Raw genomic sequence first — 24090 nt, 5'->3', positions numbered from 1 at the left:
ATACGATTCAGAATGTAGCCATAGCCCTGTCTTAAAGATAATAAAAATAGATAAAAATGTTTGAAAAACTGCAAGAAAAAAGATGCCAGGGTATGTCTGACAGCCTAAGCTTGCATCACCTATCTACCTCTTGGCCAGAAGAGAACAGAAAATCTTCAGTGACCATCGTCCCAACACCATATCTAATGAGAGGAAAAGATATTTACTCTTACTAAAATCAGGGTGCTTTACCACGTGATCTTAACCACTCATACAGACAGCTACACTGATTTTGGGGACAGGGTATTATGTGTGAGCTTACCTGTGACTACTCATTCAAGAAAGCTTTCTAGCAGATGATGCCACAGAACCCAGACTGCCTTCTCCTTCCCATCTTGTCAAATCCATGTAGAGACAAGGGGAGGTCAAGTGCAGAGCAAAAAGGGGATGTGCTGGGTGAGGCCACGCTCCAAGTTCAGTGCAATGCACAAATACCTTGTTAGTGATTGCCAAGTGAACAAGTCAACAACCAATCATGAACTCTAAATACTCTTGGAAAACTTAAAAATATACTTGGGAATGAGGGGTTCCAAAAAATCATAGGAGGCAGGAATCCTGCTGCCACCCCCACCCGCTACAGCCATGGCCCACTGTGATAAAAGACAGTAACTACCATGCACCTGCACTGCTTAAAAGCACCTGGGATAGGGACTTTCCACCTTTGACAAGAGCAGGGCGGCTTAATGAGTTAACATTTTCAAATGTTTTCCAAGCTCTTTGATGGGAGCAGCTGTGCCATTACAAAGCAGTCTTTCATCTCCAGGGCTGCAATAGTCTATTTCTACCCACTCTATCCAGCTAAGCCTAACCAACCTCAGCAAGGCCACCCTCTCCAAGACAAAAGGAAAGCGAACAGCTCACACAGAACGTAGCCTCTGATCCTGTCTTTCTTTGCCTAATGCACCCTGGCTAATTTTTCCCTAACAGTATCATAAGTGGCACATGTGGCCCTGCTGCAATGCCCTGTGCCATCTGAGGAATAGGAGAAACTCTTCAGCTGGAAAATGAATGCAAATAGATTCTAATCAATAGGAAGAGCTCAATTAGAGCAAGTTCAGCATACTTCAAAGGTGTTGCTATTTTCTCCCTGGCTTATGCCACTCAACCATTTTGAGGGGCTCGACCTTGGGAGCTGACTGGCAAGATGAGCTGCTCAAGACAACTCTAACTGGACCAGCAAACTTCCCACCATCCTGGATGTCTTCTGCAAGGCAGAAGAGGGGAAAAACTCCTTATTTCGGTTCAGAGACACATTTCTCCCCTTGCATGCCCCGGCAACTCCATCAGGACACTGAGGGCAACTCAGTAAAGACCTGTGCCTTGGCCACTGGTATGAAAGCCCCTGGGCTATCGCAGCCCCCAGGTCATCACAACCACCTGCAGAAAGTCAGCTGCTCCTTTAGTCTGCAAGGAACAGACTCCTGCCCAGGAGACCTCAGGTAATGAGGCGTTAATAATATAAAAGCCAGGGAAGTGAGGAAGAACATGAAACATGGCCGAAATGCCACGCACTGTTTGCTGGGCTCAGATCTTGGCACTATCTATCTATTGGCTGTGCAATCTTGCAAAGGTTACTTAACAATCCTGTAGCTAGGTACTCTGTCATCTCCGGTTTATAAAGGAAACAAAGGCCAAGGCAGGCGGATCACTTGAGGTCTGGAGTACAAGACCTGGCCAACATGGTGAAACCCCGTCTCTATGAAGAATACAAAAAAATTAGACAGGCATGGTGGTGCACACCTGTAATCCCTGCTACTCAGGGGGCTGAGGTGGGAGGATCATGTGAACCCAGGAGGCAGAAATTGCAGTGAGCCGAGATTGTAACACTGCACTCCAGCCCAGGTGACAGTGAGAGACTCTGTCTTTAAAAAAAAAAAAAAAAAAAAAAAAAAGGTGGGGAGGGGTACAAATCTTCTCAATATCTAAAAGCCTTAGCAAGAAACAAAACTATTTAGCATTTAGCACAGTGCCAGGTATACAGTAAGCGTTCAATAAATGCTGGCTAATGACATGCCTTCTGCTGCAGTTATATCCTGGAAAATGTTGACAGAAACTCTGAAAAAGAGCTAGCGGCCAGAAATTTCAGGAAAAGCTGCCTATATCCTCCTCTATGAGTGTCACATTTCTCTGGTACTTTCACAGGACTTTTAATGTGTTGAAAACAAGTTTAACTTTGAGAAACACTGAATTAGATAAATTTACTTATATATTTTTGCTACAAAGAATACCTGTAGATAGATCAAGATGGCCAACTACAGGAATCTATTCCTCATCTTTCACAAAAATGACAAAAACAACAGATAAAACTGCACTTTGAGTAGAGTGACTAAGGGAAAACACTGGAAGTGACAAAAACTCTCTGAAGCATGAAAACTTCAAAAGCTAGTATAGGGATGGACGCAAAACACCCAGCCAGGATCTGCTTGGGGCCAAGGGAAAGGTAAGCAGGGGATCCCCTATAGTCTCCCTAGTCACTGAGGATGTCTGCAATCCCCGCTACAGGCTAGCCGCATGGTCCCCACAAGACCTGAGCCCAGTGGAAGAAACTGCCGAGAGTCCACAAGGTCACATTGCTCCAGAGAAGGGACACATGCTGAGTCATCCCCACTTCGAAGAAGCCAAGCTCAGCTCTGCAGTGTGACAGAGCCACTGCAGGAGTGCATACCCTGGAAGTCATTAGCCCTTATACATCCACATCGCCATGTCCCTGGCTCCCTGCCATCATTGCACTGTGCCCACAAAAAAGACTGGGTGCGTGATCCCAGCTAGACCCGACGGTGCGGTCATCATCCCTGCCCTGAGCCCATGCAGTGCTCTACACTCCAGGGAGCAAGCAGTTAGCACAGCAGGGATGCCCCAGGACTAAGGGAGCCAGTGTACATGCTGAGCAGAGACCTAGAGCTGACTACCTCCCACCTGCTGTGACTAACAACCCCTCCAGTGGCAGAGGTGCTGCATATCTATGTGCATCTTCCAAGAACTAAAGTGCAGCCAGTCCAGTGACTGCCACCACAGCCAGCCACACCTCCTCCAGAGGTAGAGCCACTGCATGCCATGTGTCCACAAGGAGCGGCCCGCCTATGCCCACCAATGCAAGTAATCCCACCCACTCTAGGGCCAGAGCCACCACATGCCATGCACATACCCCAGAAACCAAAGAGTGACCTGCCCACCATTGCCAGCAACCCCACCCACAAAACCAGGGGAGCCACTGTACCAGGCGCATCCCCCCCAGGGCCTGAGAACCACCTTGTCCTGCAAAACCCCTCAATCACAGGCAATGCTGAACCACAAACAGCTGTAGTTTAAGATTCCGAGGAAATTTCAGACACTGCTGACTTTAATTACAGTCAAAGAAATCAGAGAGGAATTATACTACGATGCCCACCTAGAATAAAAGGCAAAGCACCCTACCCAAAAGACACCATAGGAAACATCTATATGAAAAGCTATTTCTCCACAAAAGTGACTCCATATATTTGGAAGAAGCAGCTACTCTACCAGATGTGCAGATATCAATGTAGGAAATGAAGAAACATGAGAAAACAAGTAAACTTAACACATCCAAAGGAGCATAACTTTCCAATAACAGACCCCATAGAAAAAGAAATCTATAAAATGCCTGAAAAGGAATTAAAATAGTATCAAGAAAACACAGCGAGATACAGGAGAACACAAAAACGGAAAAGCAATTTACAATCTGAATAAAACATTCAACAAAAAGATGTAAAAAACAACCAAGCAGAAATCCTGGAGCTAAATAACTGAATGAATGAGATTACAATATAATCAACAGCTTCAACAATAGACTGAGCAAAAGAAAACAAAAAAATTGAACTTGAAGACGAGTCTTCTGAAATAACCTAGTCAGACCAAAGACTGAAAAGCGTGGAAAGGGAATTAAAAGAATGAACACAGTGAAGAAAGTCTACATGATATATGGGGGGACACCATCAACTGAACAAATACTCAAATTTTAGGAGTTCCAGAAGTAAAAGAGATTTTAAAAGGCACTAAGAAAACTATTCAATAAAATAATAGCTAAACTTTTTTTGTTCCCTCAAGATGGTAGATTGGAGGCTTTTAGCATGCCTCAGCCACTTGGAAACAGCAAAACAGGGAGTAAAGATCAACTCTGAGAGTTTTAATTCAAGAAGGGAACATGAATTAACCAGAATAGTGAAAGTTACTCCAAATCCCATGGAGAAAACGGTGGGCAAGCAGCCCTTGTAATAGCGTTTGGCTATAAAAATGAGTGAAGTCCCTGTACATAAAGGGGGCAAAGCTTTCCTCTATGACTCACCTTTCCAATCAGGATTTGTGCAACCCACAACCAAAAAAGATCACCTTAGAAATACCATAAGGCTAGGAGACACTGAGAGGAAAAGATATTGGAAAAAGCTGCACGCATTTTTCTCAACCTTGGATCAAGGGGAAAATGTCCTTTTTAATACACACTAATACAAAGCCATTGTTTGGTGACCTAACAAAGCAGCTACACAGATTTAGTCTCAGACTAGAGACAGGAGCACTTGCTTGGAGCGGGTAGGAGCCTCTCAGCCAAAATGAAGCAGCTAGTGTGGAAAATGCCCCAGCAGTAGGCACTGGAATTGGGCAATCTCCCACCACAGGACTAGAGTGGGAGGAGAGTTGCTGAAACGATGAGAGGTGAGACTTGCAGCCAAGAGCAGCTTTGTGACCTGGAACTGGTCTGTATGTCATTGCTTGGAGCCCCAGCATTCTCCCCTGAGACCATGGTATAGCAGGGCCCTCTATCCCAGGCAGATCTCCAGTCATTTGAAGTACCCACTTCTCCACTTTTCCGACATTAGCAGCCTAAGCTGCCCCACACCTACTAAGCAGATAATCTGTTACAGTGGGGCCATCTTTGCTTCACACCCAGACAGATCTCCAGGCATAAGGAGTACCCATCTGACTGGATTAGCAGTCTTAACTACTTTATCCTTTCTATGCAGAGACAATGGTGGAGCAGAGTCAACTCTACTCCTCGCCCAGGCAGATCTCCAGGCATTTGGAGCATCCACTTGGTTTTCGACCAGCAGCCTGAGCCACCCCAACCTTCTTGTGCAGAGACTATGGTACAGCCAGACTGTCTCTGCTCCATAGAGAGAGAGATCTCCAGGCATTCAGAGAACCCAATCACCTGATTTCTTCTTGAGCTGCCCACCCCATTTTTCTACAAACACTTTATTGCACAACCATTTACTCCACTCCTCACCAGTAGATATATTTCCAGGCAATACCCACACACATGGATTAATAACCTGAGTTGTTCCTCCCTTCCTCTGCAAAGGCCTTGCTGTACCAAGAGTTTTTCCAGGGCAAACTCCAAGGTATGCAGCATGCTCGCTCCCCTTATATAATAATAAAGGGTTTAATGCAACCAAAAGATGTAAGGATCTGGAAAACATATTGATATGGTTTGGCAGTGTGCCCACCCAAATCTCATCTTGAATTGTGTAGCTTCCATAATTCCCACATGTTGTGGGAGGGACCCAGTGAAAGGTAACTGAATCATGGGGGTGGTTCCCCCATATTGTTCTTGTGGTAGTGAATAAGTCTCACAAGATCTAATGGTTTTTATAAAGGAAAACCCCTTTTGCTTGGTTCTCATTTTCTCTCTTGCCTGCTGCCATGTAAGACATGTTTTTTGCCTTCCACCATGATTGTGAGGCCTCCCAGCCATGTGAAACTGTGAGTCCATTAAAACTCTTCTTCTTCATAAATTACCCAGTCTCCGATATGTCTTTATCAGCTGTATGAAAACGAACTAATATATACATGCATCCAACACTGGAGTACCTGGATTCATAAAACAAATACAACTACACCTAAAAAAACAGATTGGTAGAAATATAATAATAGTGGGGGGACTTCAACACCCCACTGACATGACAAGACAGATCACTGAGGCAGAAAATCAATGAAGAAACTCTAGATTTAAATTGGACAATAGACCAAATGAACCTAATAATCACTTAAAAAACATTATATTCAACAATCACAAAATATCAGTTCTCATTTCTGCATTAATGTTTCAAAACTGACCATATGCCTGACCACAAAGCAAGTCTCAATAAATTTTAAAAACCTAAAAATTATATCAAGTATCTTCTCAGACCACAGAGAAATAAAATTAGAAATCAATACCGAGAGAAACACTCGATACTACACGAGTACACATAAGCTAAACAACTTGTTCCTGAATAATCTCTCGATAAACAACAAACCCAAGGCAGAAACTGAAATCTTTTTCAAAACAAATGAAAATAGAGATACAATACACCAAAACCTAGGGTACAGCAAAAGCAGTGCTAAGAAAAAGTTTATAATGTTAAGCACCTACCTCAAATAGAAAGATACAAATTAACAACTTAATGTCCACCCTCAAAGAACTAGAAAAACAACAACAATTCAAACCAAAATCTAGTAAAAGAAAGAAAGATCAAGCAGGACTAAATGAGATTGAGATCAATAAAATGATCATACAATGGACATTACAACTGATAATACAGAAATACAAAAGACCATCAGAGACCAGTATGAACACCTCTATAGACACAAACTAGAAAACCTAGAGGAAATGGAAAGATGCTGGGAAATATACAACCTCCTAAGATTGAATCAAGAAGAAATAAACATCCTGATCTGACCATTAATGAGTAATAAAACTGCATCAGGCCGGGCGCGGTGGCTCAAGCCTGTAATCCCAGCACTTTGGGAGGCCGAGGCGGGTGGATCACAAGGTGGAGAGATCGAGACCAACCTGGTCAACATGGTGAAACCCCGTCTCTACTAAAAATACAAAAAAAAATTTAGCTGGGCATGGTGGCACGTGCCTACAATCCCAGCTACTCAGGAGGCTGAGGCAGGAGAATTGCCTGAACCCAGGAGGCGGAGGTTGCGGTGAGCCGAGATCGCACCATTGCACTCCAGCCTGGGTAACAAGAGTGAAACTCCGTCTCAAAAAAAATAAAAATAAAAATAAAACTGCATCATTACTTCCAACAACAACAACAACAAAAAAGGTCCCAAACAGACAGATTCAAAGCAAATTTTACCAGATATATAATGGAGAGTCATTACTAATCTAATTGGAACTATTCCAAAGATTTGAAAAGGAAAGATCCCTCCCTAACTACTTCTATGAATCCAGTAACATTCTGATACTGAAATCAGGCAAGGACACGATGACAACAACAACAAACATGACAGGTTAATATGCCTGATGAACATAAATGCAAAAATCCTCAACAAAAATACTAGCAAATCAAAAAGGTAATTCATAATGATAAAGTGAATTTTACTCCAGAGATACAAAGATGGTTCAACACCTGCAAATCAGTAAATGTGATTCTTTACATAAACAGAACTAAAAACAAACACCATATGAAAATCTCAAGAGATAGAGAAAAGGCACTCAATAAAATTCAAAATCCCTTCTAAATAATAAATCCTCAACAAACTACAAATCAAAAAAATACATCTCAAACTAATGAGAACCATCTGTGAAAAACTCACAGCCAACTTTATACTGAACGGAGAGAAGGTGAAAGCATTCCCCACTAGAACTGAGGGAAGACAGAATGTCTACTCTCACCACTCCTATTCAATGCAGTACTGGAAGTTGTAGCCAGAGCAGTCAAGGAGAAAAAAATGAATATAAGCCATATTAGAAAACAGGAAGTCGTGGCACATATACACCATGGAATACTATGCAGCCATAAAAAAGGATGAGTTCATGTCCTTTGTAGGGGCATGGATGAACCTGGAAACCATCATTCTCAGCAAACTGACACAAGAACAGAAAATCAAACACCACATGTTCTCACTCATAGGCGGGTGTTGAACAATGAGAACACATGGACACAGGGAGGGGAGCACCACACACTGGGGTCTGTTGGGGGGAAATAGGGGAGGGACAGCGGGGGGTGGGGAGTTGGGGAGAGATAGTATGGGGAGAAATGCCAGATATAGGTGATGGGGAGGAAGGCAGTAAATCACACTGCCATGTGTGTACCTATGCAACAATCTTGCATGTTCTTCACATGTACCCCAAAACCTAAAATGCAATTAAAAAAAAAAGAAAAGAGGAAGTCAAATTATCTTAGTCCCTTAATGACATGATCATATACCTAAAAAAACATAAAAATTCCTCTATTAGTTTGGTAGAATTCAGAAGTGAAGCTATCAGGTCCTGGGCTTTTCTTTCTGGGAAACTTTTTTGTACCTTGAGGTGTATCACTGAATTGTTTATTTGAAACCTTTCTAGTGTTCTGATGTATGTGTTAATTGCTATACAATTCCTTCCTAGTACTGCTTTTACTGTATCTTATAGGTTTGGGTGTGCTGAGTTTCTATTTTCATTTGTTTCCAAAATGTTTTTGATTACCTAATTTCTTCATTGACCAGAGCACGCTGTTTAATTTCCATTATTTGTACAGTTCCCAAAATACTTTTGTTATTAACTTCTTTTATATACCATTGTGGTCTGATACGATTTTAGTGTTTTAAAATTTGTCGACACTTGTTTTGTGGCCTAACATGGTCTATCGCAGAGAATTTTCCATGTGCTGGTGAGAAAAATGTGTATTCTGTAGCTGTTGGATAAAACATTCTGTAAATGTCTGTTAGGTCCATTTGGCCTAAAGCAGAATTTAAATCCAATGTTTCTTTATTGATTTTATCTAAAGGTTCTGTCCAGTGGTGAGAGTAGGGTGTTGTAGTCTCTAGCTATTATTGTATTGGAGTCTATCTTCTTTTTCACACCTATTAATATTTGTTTTATATACCTAGATGCCCTGGTGTTAAGTGCATGTATCCTCTTGACCGAATGACTCTTTTATCATTATATAATAACCTTCTGTGTCTCTTTACAGTTTTTGACTTAAAGAAAGTCTATTTTATCTGATATAAGTATAGCTACTTCTGCTTTGTTCTGGTTTCTATTTATATCTTTATTTCTATCCCTTCAATTCATCTATGTGTGTCATTACAGGTAAAACAAACTTCCTGTAGGCAACATGCAGTGGGATACTGTTATTTTCTTTTTTAAATCCTTTCAGCCAGTCTATACATCTTAACAGGAGAATTTAATCTATTTGAAGTCAAGGTTATTATTGATAGGTGAGGACTTACCTCTTTCATTTTGTTAACTGTTTTCTGGTTGCTTTGTATATTTTTTTGTTCCTTTCTTCCTTTCATGTTATTCTGATAAAATATTTTTTCTACTACAGATACAATTCCATGACTTGTTAATGGTCTGATCAGGATTTCTATTTCTTCCTGGTTCAATTTTGGGGGTTACATGTTTCCTAGAACGTATCTGTTTCCTCTGGGTTTTCTAGTTTGTGTGCATAGAGGTATTTATAGTAGTCTCTGATGCTCTTTTGTATTTCTGTATTATCAGTTGTAACATACCCTTTTTCGTTTCTGATTGTAGTTGAAATTTTTTTCTCATTTTCTTGATTAATCTAGCTAGTGTTCTGTCAATTTTGTTTATCCTTTCAAAAACCAACTTTTTGTTTCATTGATCCATTGGATAATGATTATTTTTTTATCTTAATCTTATTTAGTTCTGCTTGATCTCCATACTTTTCTTTTTGCTAGATTTGAGTTTGAGTTGTTCTTGTTTTTCCAGTTTCTTAAAAATTTCAAAACTTTGATCAAAGAAATTGAACTTCACACACACATACAAAAAATAGAAAAAAATCCCATGTTCATGGATTGTTAAGAATGTTGTTAAAATAACTATACTACCCAAAAAGATACAAAGATTCAATGTAATTCCAACTGAAATACCAACAACATACTTCACAGAAATAGAAAAAGCAATCCTAACAGTCGTATAGACTTGCAAAAAAAAAAAAAAAAAAAAAATCCCAAACAGCTAAAGCAATCTTAAGCAAAAACAAAAACAAACAAACAAAAAAAGCAAAGTTGGAGGCATTACACTACTGAACCTCAAAATGTACTACAAAGCTATACTAACCAAAACGGCATGACACTTGCATAAAGCAGACACATAGACAAAGAGCACAGAATAGAGAATCCAGAAATAAATCCATTCATTTGCAGCTATCTGATCTTCAACAAGGGCACTAAGAACATTCAGTGGGGAAGGAACAGTATCTTCAATAAATGGCACTGGATTATCCATACCCAGAAAAATGAAACTAGACCACTATCTCTCACCATATACAAAATCAACTCAAAATGAATTAATGACCTAAATATAAGAACTGAAACTATAAAACTACTATAAGAAAATAGAAGAGAAACACTTCAGGCTAATATCCTCAGAAATAAAACCTCAAAAGCAGAGGCAACAAAAGCAAAGATAAAAGGAATTATATAAAACTAAAAAGCTCTACACACCAACAGAGTACAGAGACAAGCTATAGTATAATAGAAAATGTTTGCAAACTATTTATCCAACAAGGGATTAATATCTAGAATATATAAAAGGAACTCAAGCAACTCAACAGCAAAAAAACAATCAAAGTAGCCATACAAATGGCCAAATATATGAAAAAAATGTCCAACATCATAATAATAAGAGAAATGCAAATCAAAACCACCATCACCCCAATTAGAATTGTGATTATAAAAAGGACAAAAAATAAACAAATAAATAACAGTTGCTGGAGAAAAGAGAATGCTTACATACTTTTGGTGGGAATGTAAATTACCTATCATAAAAAACAGTATGGAAGTTGCTCAAAAAACTAAAAATATTAACTACCATATGATCCAGCAATCCCACTACATGGATATATTCAAAGGAAAGAAAATCAGTATGTAAAAGACATGTCTGCACTGAGATGTATATTACAGCACTATTCAGAACAGCCAAGATGTGGAATCAACCTGAGTGTCCATCGACAAATGAATGGATGAAGAAAATGTGATATATATGAATACCATTTAGCCATAAAAAGAGTGAATGCCTGTCATTTGCAGCAACATGAATGAACCTGGAAGACATTATGGTAAGTGAAATGAGTCAGGCAGAGGAAGATAAATACCACAAATTCTCACTCATATGTAGAAGCTAAACAAGTTGATCTCCCAAAAGTAGAGAATAGCAGCTAGCAGCTAGAAAGGGAGGAGAGATAGAAGGTAGTTAAAGGATACAAAATTACAGCTTGATAGGAGCACCTTCTAGTGTTCTATGGCAATGTAGGGTGATCATAATTAATAATAACTTACTCTGTATTTTCCACTAGCTAAAAGACTTTGAATGTCCCCATAATGAAGAAATTATAAGGATTTGATGTCATGGATATGCTAACTATCCTGATTTGATGATTATAAATTACTGACAGGTATTAAAGTGTCACAATGTAAGCCATAAATATGTACAGATATTATGTGTCATTAAAAGAATGAGTATCTGTAAATATCAAGATATATGAATGTTATGAAGATCAAATTGAGAACTTCTAAATCAGCATATTATCTATTCAGTCTACTCTTCTCCCAAACAATAACATACACACCTGACAGATATACCAAGACCATGTACAACATGCGAGCATAAATGGGCCGGTAGCAGGCTGAGGTATCTGCCCAGCTCAGTATTTGGATATTAACCTCCTCTGTATTTCACTTCTCACTTCCTCTAGACTGGATCATTCCAGGCTAGAGAATATTGTTAATTTATCTTCTATTTTCTTCTGAACTTAGTACATTTCAAGGTTTAGTTCTGCTTTTGTTTTACAATATCGAGCAACATATTTCATCTATTTAAAAAAAATAAAAAGAAAATTGGGCTGAGAGAATTGGGCTGTTAATCAGAAAACATTGCAGGCTTAAAAAAAAATAAATTGAATCAGTTGATTCACTGTCCTAGTGTCTGTAGCCACAATTGAAAGCCTCCCTTTTTACTACAAAAATCTAAATTGGGGTGGGGCGCGGTGGCTCAAGCCTGTAATCCCAGCACTTTGGGAAGCCAAGGCGGGTGGATCACGAGGTCAAGAGATCGAGACCGTCCTGGTCAACATGGTGAAACCCCGTCTCTACTAAAAATACAAAAAATGAGCTGGGCATGGTGGCACATGCCTGTAATCCCAGCTACTCAGGAGGCTGAGGCAGGAGAATTGCCCGAACCCAGGAGGCAGAGGTTGCGGTGAGCCGAGATCGTGCCATTGCACTCCAGCCTAGGTAACAAGAGCGAAACTCCGTCTAAAAAAAAAAAAAAAAAAAAAAAAAAAAAATCGAAATTGGGAAAATGCTTCTCCCTCCCCAGGAAGATTTTAGTACATGAGAACCGGGCAGAGTCACCCCAATACAAGGCCCTAAGCAGCAGAGGTGTGCCCCAGGACCCCTCTGAAATATTTCTTGACTGTTTCTTGTGCGCAGAAAGTCCCCAGAGATGGCCAGCAAGACTCAGCAACTTTCATTTCACCATTCCATACTTGTTCTTCTGAACCTCCATGCTGGGACCAAAGTCCTATACCTTACCTTACCAGGGATTGTAGGGTTTTCCTGTGGTCTCATAAAAGCAAAAAAACAACCCTTAGAAGCTTAGGTCCATATCCTAAAGATGAAAAGAGTGGCACAGTTGTACTTTCAATCCCTGTGTCTTCATCATCTTAGCTTTCACCCACAGCAGAAACTCAGACTTCTGCCCGCATGTGACCTCCCTGAGGATAAGCTGGACTTGTAACAGACAGAGTTATGGTAAAGAGACAGTTGGAATCAGCCCTTGCACTTTGTCCCCATATAGAGGTATGGAGTCAGTGCTTTAGTTCCTTCTCAGACTCCAAGATGCCTTCCTACAGCCACATCTGACACAAGTGCAAGGCAATAAAGAGGTTAGGAGTTCAGGCTCTAGATTCAGCCTCCTCTGGGTTTGACTTCCAGTTGTGTGATCCAAGGAAGGTGGCCTAACATCTCGGAGACTCACTGGCCCAGTTTAATAGATGAAGAAGCTAATAGCTGTTTCACAAGCCATAGTTCAGAGAGAGAGAGAGAGAGAAAAAAAAAAAAACATAAATGAAGCTCTCAGCTCTTAGAACACAATTAATGTCAGCCAGCATTTATTGAGAACTTATCACCATAATCAGTAACTAATTAATGGGCACTAATGGGCAACTAATGCCCACAAAAAGAAGGGGAGAAAGAAAAAGCACAGAACCGCCGGGCACGGTGGCTCAAGCCTGTAATCCCAGCACTTTGGGAGGCCGAGGCGGGTGGATCACGAGGTCGAGAGATTGAGACCATCCTGGTCAACAAGGTGAAACCCCGTCTCTACTAAAAATACAAAAAGTTAGCTGGGCATGGTGGTGCGTGCCTGTAATCCCAGCTACTTAGGAGGCTGAGGCAGGAGAATTGCCTGAGCCCAGGAGGCGGAGGTTGCGGTGAGCCAAGATCGCGCCATTGCACTCCAGCCTGGGTAACAAGAGCAAAACTCCGTCTCAAAAAAAAAAAAAAAAAAAGAAAAAGAAAAAGAAAAAGCACAGAACCACAAAAAGGGGAGAAAGAAAAAGCACAGAACCAATCAACAGGGAAACAAGTCATGTAAACTTGCATGTTGCTTTTGGGTTTAGGAAGCACTGGCACATACATTGCCTCATTTTATTACAGTGAACATGTAAAAGAGGCAGACACTATTATTCCCACACTTCACAGACTAGAAAAAGTACTCTAGGCCGGGCGCAGAGGCTCATGCCTGTAATTCCAGTACTTTGAGAGGCCGAGGCGGGTGGATCACCTGAGGTCAGGAGTTTGAGACCAGCCTGGCCAACAGGGTGAAAACCCGTCTATACTAAAAACACAAAAAATTAGCTGGGCATGATGGTGGGCACCTGTAATCCCAGCTAACAGGGATGCTGAGGTAGGAGAATCACTTGAACCTCGGAGGCGGAGGTTGCAGGTGAGCAGAAATCACGCCATTGCACTACAGCCTGGGCAACAAGAGTGAAATTCTGTCTCAAAAAGAAAAGAAAGTGTCCTGAAAATATGAGTGTGTTTACTGGAGGCCATATAGCCAGGAGGAAACAAATACAGGCCCTGAAGGCAGATGTTCTGCCCCTAAATCCACTAGGCTCAGTTGTTTCCCACAGAAAACTGTGAACTCCTTTCTTTATAACCTTCCAAGAGGGCTAGCTCTTTAAGCAACCAGTTCTGAAAGCATGTTCGCTTTGGGAAATGCCAAAGAAACCTTTGCTTGGTCGACCCTCACCTTCTCTCTGTGTCTTGGCCACCAAAACTCTGTTGTTCTTCATTATTGTACACTGAGACAAGATTTGCCCCAAAATTTCCTGTGTTTTCCATCTACCCTACTATATTTAAAACCACCAGTTCTGCCCAGGGGATGGGAACTGTGGAACAAGTTTATGGGACCAATTCTTAAGAAAACTGGCATTTCTGAGAATGGATTAAATGGTAATAATAATAGTAATCATTTAAAAAGCCAAACCCGAAGAAAAAAATGCACAAAAAACAAAACACTGGTGTAGTAACTTAGATATGACAAAGCCTGGGTTACTTTTGAGATTAAAAGTGAAACATTTCTTAGAAAATGATGATTGACTTAGTATCTTAGACTCTCCAGTACAATTGCTGGACTGAGGCCTCATGGCTGCTGTGTTCTCCAGCTTGGTTCCTTGCAGGCTCCCCTGGAGACCACAGTGAGGACTCCTAATGAAGACTTGACCTCTTGTTGTCTCCCCAAGTCACTGTGCTCCTGAGTCTCTTTAGTCTCCAAGTCTCTTTAGAATACTTTCACCATCATTCCCTTGTGTTCAATGTATTTTGCCTCATATTCAACACTCTCTATAGCCCCATCTCAAACTAACTCTCAGCTCTCTCTCTTACTGCTTCACTACACATCCCACACTGTGGCCAGACAGCCAACCAAGGGAAGACATGTGCTTAAATGGCGGAGTGAAGTGTTTCCTAAAGTCCTCTAAAATTCTCTGTCCTCCCAAACCCCTTCCTAAAAATCTGTGGTCAAGTTAAGAAATGTTTGCTAATCCTTGATCTAATTTCCTCACAGCTGTTACATTATTGCCTGGTGGCCATATCTGCAGAAAGCCCAGAACTCTAAATATTTATAGTTGTATGAAATTTATTTTCCTGACCTCTACCACCTACTAGTCATATGACCTTGAACATGTGAAAACCCATCTGTGAATATTTTCTCATTTGAAAAATGGGAGTAATACAGCTTTGCTTACATGCTTACAGTCCACTACAGAAAGGCTGCTTAATCTAAGTCTCTTAACTCACATTCTTAGGAAAAGGTCTGAGCATTCCCCATTGACATATCTGGACAGTGCTTTGCAGAAGGCGTTCAACTGGGTGTGTGGGAGATTGAAGGATGTAATGAGATCTAGCTCCTGTTCCAAGGAACCTTTGTAGGTGAGGAGACTCCTACCAAAAAAGTCCATACTATTGCACATTAAGAGTTAAATGATAAACCATGACAGAGAGAGAGAGGACACGGTAGGGCAGGTGGTGGGGGATCAGCTCGTCCTGGTTTGTCTGGGACTTTCCTTGTGTTAGCATTGAAACTTTCATGACCTAGGAAACCCTTCAGCTTTGTGCAAACCAGGAGGGCTGGTCACCCTACAGTGATTAAGGAAGGCTTGGCAGTGATTGGCGTGTTCCTCGGAGGGGCATTTTAGGTGGTGGGAAACATGCAAATCGCCTCTTTACTAAACAAACATACACCCAACTCTATGACTCAGCAATTCTAGTGATATAACTGTGAGAAGTGAGCTCATGGCAGCATTGTTTATAATAGCCCCACTGCAACCAAGCAGATGTCCACCAACAGGAGAAGGGATATATAATTGTGCATTTATAGACTGGACTATTAAATACAACAACACGGGAGCATTTCTTAGGTATAACGCAGAATAAAAGAAGCCAGACTTACAAAGATCAGAATCTATATGACTTCTTCCAAATAAGAGAAGAAAGAATAATTAATAATAAGGAGCTACTGATTAGGAGGGGGCACAAGGGAGATCTGGTGTGCTAGAGAGGTTCTATGCCATAATCTGGTTGGTAGTTATATGGCAGGTACGTATGTACACACACACACACACGCACACACACACACACACGCACACACACGTTAATCAAGCAGTTTACTTAAGATTTGTGCACTTTATTGCATGTATTATTCATCGAAAAAAAATTTAAGCTGCCATTTATTGAGCCTATGTGATACACAGCACAGTGTTAAGCATTTTTATCCACACAATCCTGTGAGGTATAGACATTGGCCACTTTATAGATTAGACGCAGAAAAAGTAAGAAAATTTCTCATGACCAAGTTGTTTCTCAAAAAGGGTTTTAAGGAATAGCAGCTTAAAAAAATAGCAGAAAAAAAAAAAGAGGCTTGTGTTCAACTATGTTTTGGGAACTCTGGGATTAAAAGAGTTAAATGTACCTTTTCACTCCAGGATTAATATGCCAGTGTCCATACCTGATCTCTCTTTTATAAAGTCTTCAAGGTGTAATAAATACTACAGAGAAATATCTGTAGACCAACATTTATATTTTGAGAACATGATTTAGCTTTGTATTGTCAATATTTGCTTTAATGTTCTGAGATCTTTCCCTATGACATTATGCAGTTAATTTTATAGTGTAAGCACTCATCTAGCATTACCAGCTCATATCGGCCCCTCCTCCAGAAAAGCTTTTAGGTGATAGTGTTCTTCCCTCATAACAGCATAATGCCATCAGCAAATTAGTTATTACATTCCACAGGGCCTGGTGGAAGCCTCCCTTGCCAATTACTGACTAGTCAATTATATTCTGGACATATGCATTTTATACTGATTAAAAAAAGAATTACAGCCGTTGATTCTGCTTTTCAAATTAAGGGATAACATCTATGTAATACAGAATTACAGCGACTTGGCTCAATAAAAAAATGATTTAAAAGAAAAAAAATGGGATTTAGAGAAAAACTGTGACCAAGACATTATGACTTTCCAAAAACAAGGAGTAAGAAATCCTGTTAGCCTTTCTAAGCCCCAAAGACTAAAAGGCCTCAGGGAACTGTAAGCTCTAACCTAATAGTACACTGAAAAGCCAAAATTTCCTCCAGCACTGGAGAGGATTTGTCTCACTAGAAAATTTTAGATACAAACACCAAGTCAAAAATAATTCTTCAGTGACTCTGAGCATTCTGCCAATCACAACAGATTTGAAATGCATTTTAGAAGCAATGACAGGGAATTAAATAGATTTCTAGTGCTGTAAAGCTTAATATTACTTCGCAAAGTATTAAAGTGTCTGCTTCTCTCAGCTCATTTGGTACCTTATAAGCACTAAAGAAAAGCTAAGTGCAGGAATATTTATTAACCATCGGAAGCAACATCAATGGTAGTATGCCTAACATCTTCCAAAAGGTTTTGAGAAATCTAAAGTAAAACAGCATGTGAGTTCCTAAAAGTCTTGATGGAAAATATTGGCAGCTATCACCTACAAAGCTGCCTCTAGCTAAGGGCCAACTATAAATTAGAGATTATTTAATTATGCAGTAACACTCATGAGAAATGACAATGTATTTTGCTTCCCCTAAAAATAATGCAAAGATTCTAATTAGTTTTTAATAGCTTACTAAATTGTTCCAATTTTATTCAAAATGTTCTTTAAAGACCTACACACCAAAAAAATACTTCCAATATTTCCATGAGAAAGTTGTCAGTTCTCCTGACCTGAAGGCAGCACCAGCTGAATTCTGGAAGTGCACAGGCATGGAGGACTCACATGCTAAATTTTTAGTAAGGGAGGATTTTATTTCAATCACCTGTGACTTCACCCAAACAGGTCTGAGTGCAGAAAACAATTCTCATGTAAGCAAATGGAATCTGGGTTGCCTGAGATTCTGGGATGTGAATGTGTTCACCTGGAAGATAGTGTTCTGGGAGGTCACTCTGCCCAGACTCCCCTTTATCTAAATGTTCTCAAATGTTTCTATGGTCAAACACCAACCATTTTAGTTAATATTTATACAGAAATGCGGCAGAGAAACTCTTAGAACCTTGACCTGTTACCAACTGGCTACTAATAGAGTCCTCCACTTCTTTTGGAAATGATTCCAATCTTGAAGACTCAAGACAACTTCAGCTTTCAGTCAAGATTGAGTAACAGGTATCAGATTTACCCTCCTGCCTTAAATAACTCGAAAACTGGACAAAATATATGAAACACTGGTTTTCTGGACATTAGGTAACAAGCAACACAGGACTGTGATACCTAAGAAGGGAAACAGAAAACGTAAATTCTACAATTCTACCAGCTTCCTATCTGAAGACACTTTCCAGGCCTCAGTACAGGGAGGGGAAATGAAGCCCAACTGATTCACTAATTCAGGGAGACAGAGTCAGACTTCAGAGGAAAAGGCATCCAGAATTTGTAAGGCAAAGCACAGGAGATAAGGGAAATGCAAAGACAGAGAGCACGAGAAACCTGCAGAGGGTTCCCTAGAGGATTATTCGTGTTCTAATCTGTATGGTGTGAGAAGACAGTACCCGGGGCTAGGAAAGAGCCGCCAGGAAGGAATAAGCAGAAAAAGTCTCGCTCCTACCAGCCGGAGTGAAAAGACTGCATAATACACGAGGGACCAGATAGTGTCTTTAAAATCAAGGGGAGTCACATGAGGTATCTAAATAAGTCAAAATCATAGAAACAGAAGCTGGAAGATGGTTGCCAGAGTTCAGAGGAGACAGAATTAGTGTCTAATGGGCATAGTTTCAGTTCTGCAAGCCGAAACTCTGAAGACCTGTTGCACAACAATGTAAATATACTAAGATTGCTGAACTGTAAACATCAAAATAGTTAAGGTGGCAAATTTAACCTTATGGGTTTATAACCACAATGATAAATACAATTTAAACATAGGGAAAAATAAACATAAATAAACGGGAGAGGGCCTAAATTAGCCCAAGACTACCAGCTGCTCTGCATGTGCCCAAATGAAGCTTACACGCAAGCAATGAAAGGATCCACCTCATCCCAAACAAGTGCACTCCACGAAAAAGCCACACCACTTAAAGAAATAAAACGAATCACACCAATAATACAAAATTCTTAGTATTCATCATCCAGTCAGAAGCCAGCCAGCAAAGAAATGGAAAAACATGACCCATAAGAAAAAGTAATCAATAGAAACAGAGCCAGAGGCAAGAAAGGTGATAAAAAGAGCAAATAAAGATACTAAAATAGCTATTATAAATATACTCAATGTGGTCAGAAGAGAAAAACATGATCATGATCAAGAGAGAAAGATAATAAAAACCATCCAGAAATGAAAAATACACTATCTGAAATAAAAAATTCACTGAACGGGATTAACAGTGGTGTAAACAGTGCAGAGGAAAAGATGAGCAAACTTGGAAACATGGTACTAGAAATTATCCAAAAAGAAAAGTGACAGAAGAATGAATATAGCACCAACGACATTGGGACAAAAATGAAAGAAAGTAACATGTATGTAATTACAGTCAAGAAAGAAGAGAAAAGAGAAGGTGGAATAGAAGAAAAATATGAAGGAATAAACTCATATGATGAAGTACAATAAACTCCTTGAAGAATAAAAGTGAAGAAAACCACACAGAGACACGATAATGAAATTGTTGACCAGTAATAAAATGAAAATCTGAAAAAAACATCCAAGAGAAAAAGATATATGACAGCGGCATTGTCAGAAATCATGTGAGCCAAATGACAGTGGAGGAACGTCCTTAAAAGTACTGAAATCAACTGTTAATTTGGGATTCTCTACTCAGCGAAAGTCATCTTTCAAAATTAAAGACATTTTTCAAATAAAAGCTGGGAGAATTCAGTTGTCAGCAGAACTTGACCAAAAGAAATGATGAAGTAACTCAGATAGAATAAGACAGTAAATAGAAATTTAAGCCTTCACAAAAGAATAAAGAGCACCAGAAGTGGTCGTTATATTAAAACTATATATATATAAAAAAGTTAAGGCTTTTTAAAGGATAATAGTTTAAAACAAAAATAGCCACTTCTTGAGAAGTTTATAAACATATGTAAAGAGTACAATGTAGGACAACAGCACAACGGGAGGTGGGAAATGAACCTTACACAAAGGGTGATAAAATATTCTTTGCAGTACAGGCATGTTGTAAACCCTAAAGCAGGATGGTGCAGGCTACATGCAGCCTACTGACTTATTTTTTTTACAGTTCAGAAGCTAAGAATGGTTTTTACATTTTGGAAGAGGTGGGAGGGAAAGGAAATGTGAAATCATCTATGTCACACAAAACCTAAAATATGTGATACCTAGTTCTTTACAGAAAAAGTTGCTAAGCCCTGTCAAGAATAAAATTTTTCTACCTCGGTACTACTGACATTTTGAGACAGATAATCCCTTGTTATGGGGGTTGCCCTACACACTGTAAGGTGTTTAGTGGGACCCTTAACCTCTACCCAATAAATGCCACAAACACTCACCCCCAGTGGTGACAATCAAATATGTCTCCAGACACTGACAAATGTCCTGGAGGTGAGAGAGAAACCTGACTGCAGTTGAGAACCACTGCACTACAGTACACCTAATTTTTTTTTTTTTAATTAAAAAAAGGTAGAGCTGGGCCAGGCATGGTGGCTTACTCCTGTAATCCCAGCACTTTGGCAGGACAAGGCAGGTGAATCACCTGAGGTCAGGAGTTCAAGACCAGCTTAGTCAACATGGTGAAACTTCATCTCTACAAAAATTAGCTGGGTGTGGCGGTACCTGCCTGTAGTCTCAGCCACTTGGAAGCCTAAGGGAGGAGAATCACTTGAACCCAGGAAGCAGAGGTTACAATGAGCAGAGACTGTGCCACTGCACTCCAGCCTGGGTGACAACAGTGAGACTTGATCTCAAAAAACAAAATAAAAAATAAGGTAGAGCTGATAAGCCAATAGTAGAAATAAAATGAATTCCTCAAAAAAAAAAAATGTTTAAGCTCTCATTCCAAAAGAAGTGAGGAAAAGAAACAGATTTTTCAGATAAGTCAAAAGCACAAACCATAAAAAAAAAAAATCGATAAATGAAACTTGATCAAAATTTAAACTTCTGCTCCTCAAAAGACACTGCTAAAAAAAAAAATCTGAAAAACACACATTTGATAAAATACTTGCTTCCAAAAAGAAAAAGATGACTCAAGAAAACCTTATTTAGAGACAATATAAAAAGACAAAAGACTTAAATAGACACGTTACCAGAGATATAAATGGCAAATATACACATGAAAAGATATTAAACATCATGAGTAAGAGAAATCCAAATTAAAACCAAAATGAACTACCACAACCCACCCATAGAACACTGAAGATACAAGAGACGGACAATGGCAAGTGCTGGCAAAGACGGGAAGCAACTAGAATTCTCAGGCATGGCTGGTAGGACTACACAACAGGACAGCCGCTTTGGAAAACCATATGAAACTTTATAATGAAATAAATGTGCACTTACTACATAGCCCAGAATTTACCCTCAGAAAAATAAAATATATGGTCAGATAAAAATTGTTACCCAAATATTCTTAGCAACTTTATCCAAAATATCCAAAAACTATGAACAACCCAAGTGGTCTGTCACCTGGTGAATGAACAGACAAATAGAAAAAAACCAAACTACTGACACAGGAAACAACATAGGTGAATTCATTTTAAGAGCATCATGCAAAGTGTAAGAGCAACAGAAAAGACTACATACCGACTCACTTCTTTTCTGTGTAATTCAAACTATAGTAACAGAAAGCACATCAACGGTTGCTAGGTCCAACTACGGGCGGAGGAATTTGCCTGCAAAAGAAAATAAGGGGACTTTTGAAGGTGATGCAAACATTCAACATTATGGAGGTAATAGTTACACGACTGCATATATGTGTCAAGACCCAGAGAATCACTTAAAATTGGTGACTTATTATATCAAAAAAGATTATATAATCTGATTTAAAACAAAAATAGCCAAGAAGCCTTTAGAAATAAGAATGGAGTAAGAGTAAGACTACATTTTCCCCCAGTCGTTAGCAGAAAAAACAACTTGCTATATTCAGGATGTCTGGGAAACAGTCCTTCTGGTCAAATTTGATAGGGTGCTAGTGCTTTGGATCCTTGTAGCAGAATACACATTTAACTGGAAGTAAAATACTGTTCAGGAGTATTTAGGCCAGAGGGTCAACAGTAGGCACACATGGGAATTTAGTATTACTCCAGGTAAATGCGGAAAAGAATCAACTCTTCAATAGACAGTATGATAAGAACTCCTGAGGCATTTATAGAAAATAGTTCCATATCATACAGTACACAAAATCAAATTACAGATGGAATACAAATGTAAATCTAAACAACATTATAAAGGCACTAGAAGATAACATTAAATAATCTTGTGATAGATAAAGACTATGTAAACAAGTCACAAGACACAGAAGACTAGATATGACTACAATTAAAAATTAAATAAAATACCATAAACCAAGTTCACAAGCTCAGACAGTCCAAGAGAATACTTCATACTTGAAAGTATAAACATTTCTATAAATGAGAATATGTTACTTACATATATAATTTTATATCTATATAAAAGATGCATTTGTTTAAATATTAAAGGATTAAAAGCCACACTACATAAAATTCCTATAAATCAATTAAAAAACTCAAATCCAATAGAACAACAAGCAAAAGATGAACAAGTAATTTTCAGAAAAATAAAGCTGTGAAAATACAGTAAATAATTTGTAATAATGAAAAACTGGAAACTTGAATATCCATCAGTACTGGAGTATAGGTTAAGTAATGAATCATGCATATACAACAAACAATGATGTTTTTGCCTGCAAAGCAGTCCTTCCACCTTCTTCTATCAACAGAACCGCCCCCTTTCCCCTAGAAACTGCCCTTCCATCACCTGGAAGGCATCATTTACAAGGTTCTTCCCACTCTAGCAGAATGGAAATACAATTTAATGGCAACAGATGACACCATTCCTCTGGGTTGTATAGTATGAGTGGTCAAAAAAAAAAAAAAACAAGTAGAAAACATAGACAGAGCCAAGCAGATGCTAGAAGAAAGGGGTCTCTCTCTCCTTCTGAATCCATAAAAACTGGGGCTGCTGAGGCCACCCTTGGCACCACAAGGAACAAAGCCAACCTGAGAGTGACATCCACGCCAGAGAAGCCTGAACTAAAAAGATGGATCCACCAACCATGCCTAAAATCAGTTCACATCCTCCAAATTCTTAGTTCTAGGACTAATCTTCATAAGGCCTGCTGCAGCTGAGTTTCTGTCACTTATAACTGAAAAAACTGGCAATGGGGTAGAACACAGGTACACAGGGATGAGGTGGATCTGTATGTACAGACGTAATTTACCACAAGGTATTAAGGGAAAACAGCAATAGCAATTTTCAGAGCATTATTATATTATGTCTGGTTTGTTATTTTTAAAAGATATATATTTTTCTGTTAATAATGAGAACTGGCAAAAGAGGAGAATGTTCACTTGAACACTAACACATAAAAGACCTTGAAAAATACTATACACATTTTTAAAAATCACACGATAAAACATCATGCATAACATTTGCATTAAAGCCCAGTCATCAAATTTATTTTAACTTAATTTCCACAGAAGCCCATGGAATATTTTTCCTAGAAAGGAGAAGAAATAACAGCAGCAAACTGAATTATAAAGAAACAAAAGTGGTATTGCTCCCATGAGGTTACCAGTATCTGATACATAACTTTATTCATCTCCCTCTCGAAAGCCAACTCCAGAAAATAAATATTTCACCATCCTTCTACAACTATAGGGAAGGTGGATATACTTGAGATAAAAGCTCTCTGGGCAGTTTTTAAAAAAACATTCATGTTTACATCTATGGTACAATGATAGAACAAGAAACCTAGGAAAGGTGATACTTCTGAAGAAGCTCAAATGTACTCAATTAAGGTACAGAATTTTGCTACCTGCCATGTTCATGTCATACTAAGGGAAGACCAGAAAGACAGGACACAGGGTAACTCAATCAATACAGAAGACCATCCT

General features: G+C 39.3%; 1 long non-coding RNA gene across 1 annotated transcript in view; it reads right to left on the bottom strand.

Moving 5' to 3' along the window:
• LOC141581008 (uncharacterized) overlaps positions 1 to 22565 on the bottom strand; it is a 181610-nt gene extending 159045 nt beyond the window's left edge. The window contains exon 1 of the long non-coding RNA XR_012513407.1: positions 21758 to 22565. This is a non-coding gene — a long non-coding RNA (uncharacterized LOC141581008). The remainder of the gene's footprint in view (positions 1 to 21757) is intronic.
• Positions 22566 to 24090: the final 1525 nt, after the last annotated feature.

Source organism: Saimiri boliviensis, chromosome 14 (assembly GCF_048565385.1).
Source record: "Saimiri boliviensis isolate mSaiBol1 chromosome 14, mSaiBol1.pri, whole genome shotgun sequence".
NCBI classification, from domain to species: domain Eukaryota; kingdom Metazoa; phylum Chordata; class Mammalia; order Primates; family Cebidae; genus Saimiri; species Saimiri boliviensis.
Note: the sequence above shows the minus strand (reverse complement) of the source record. Positions and strands in the feature narration are given on the sequence as shown.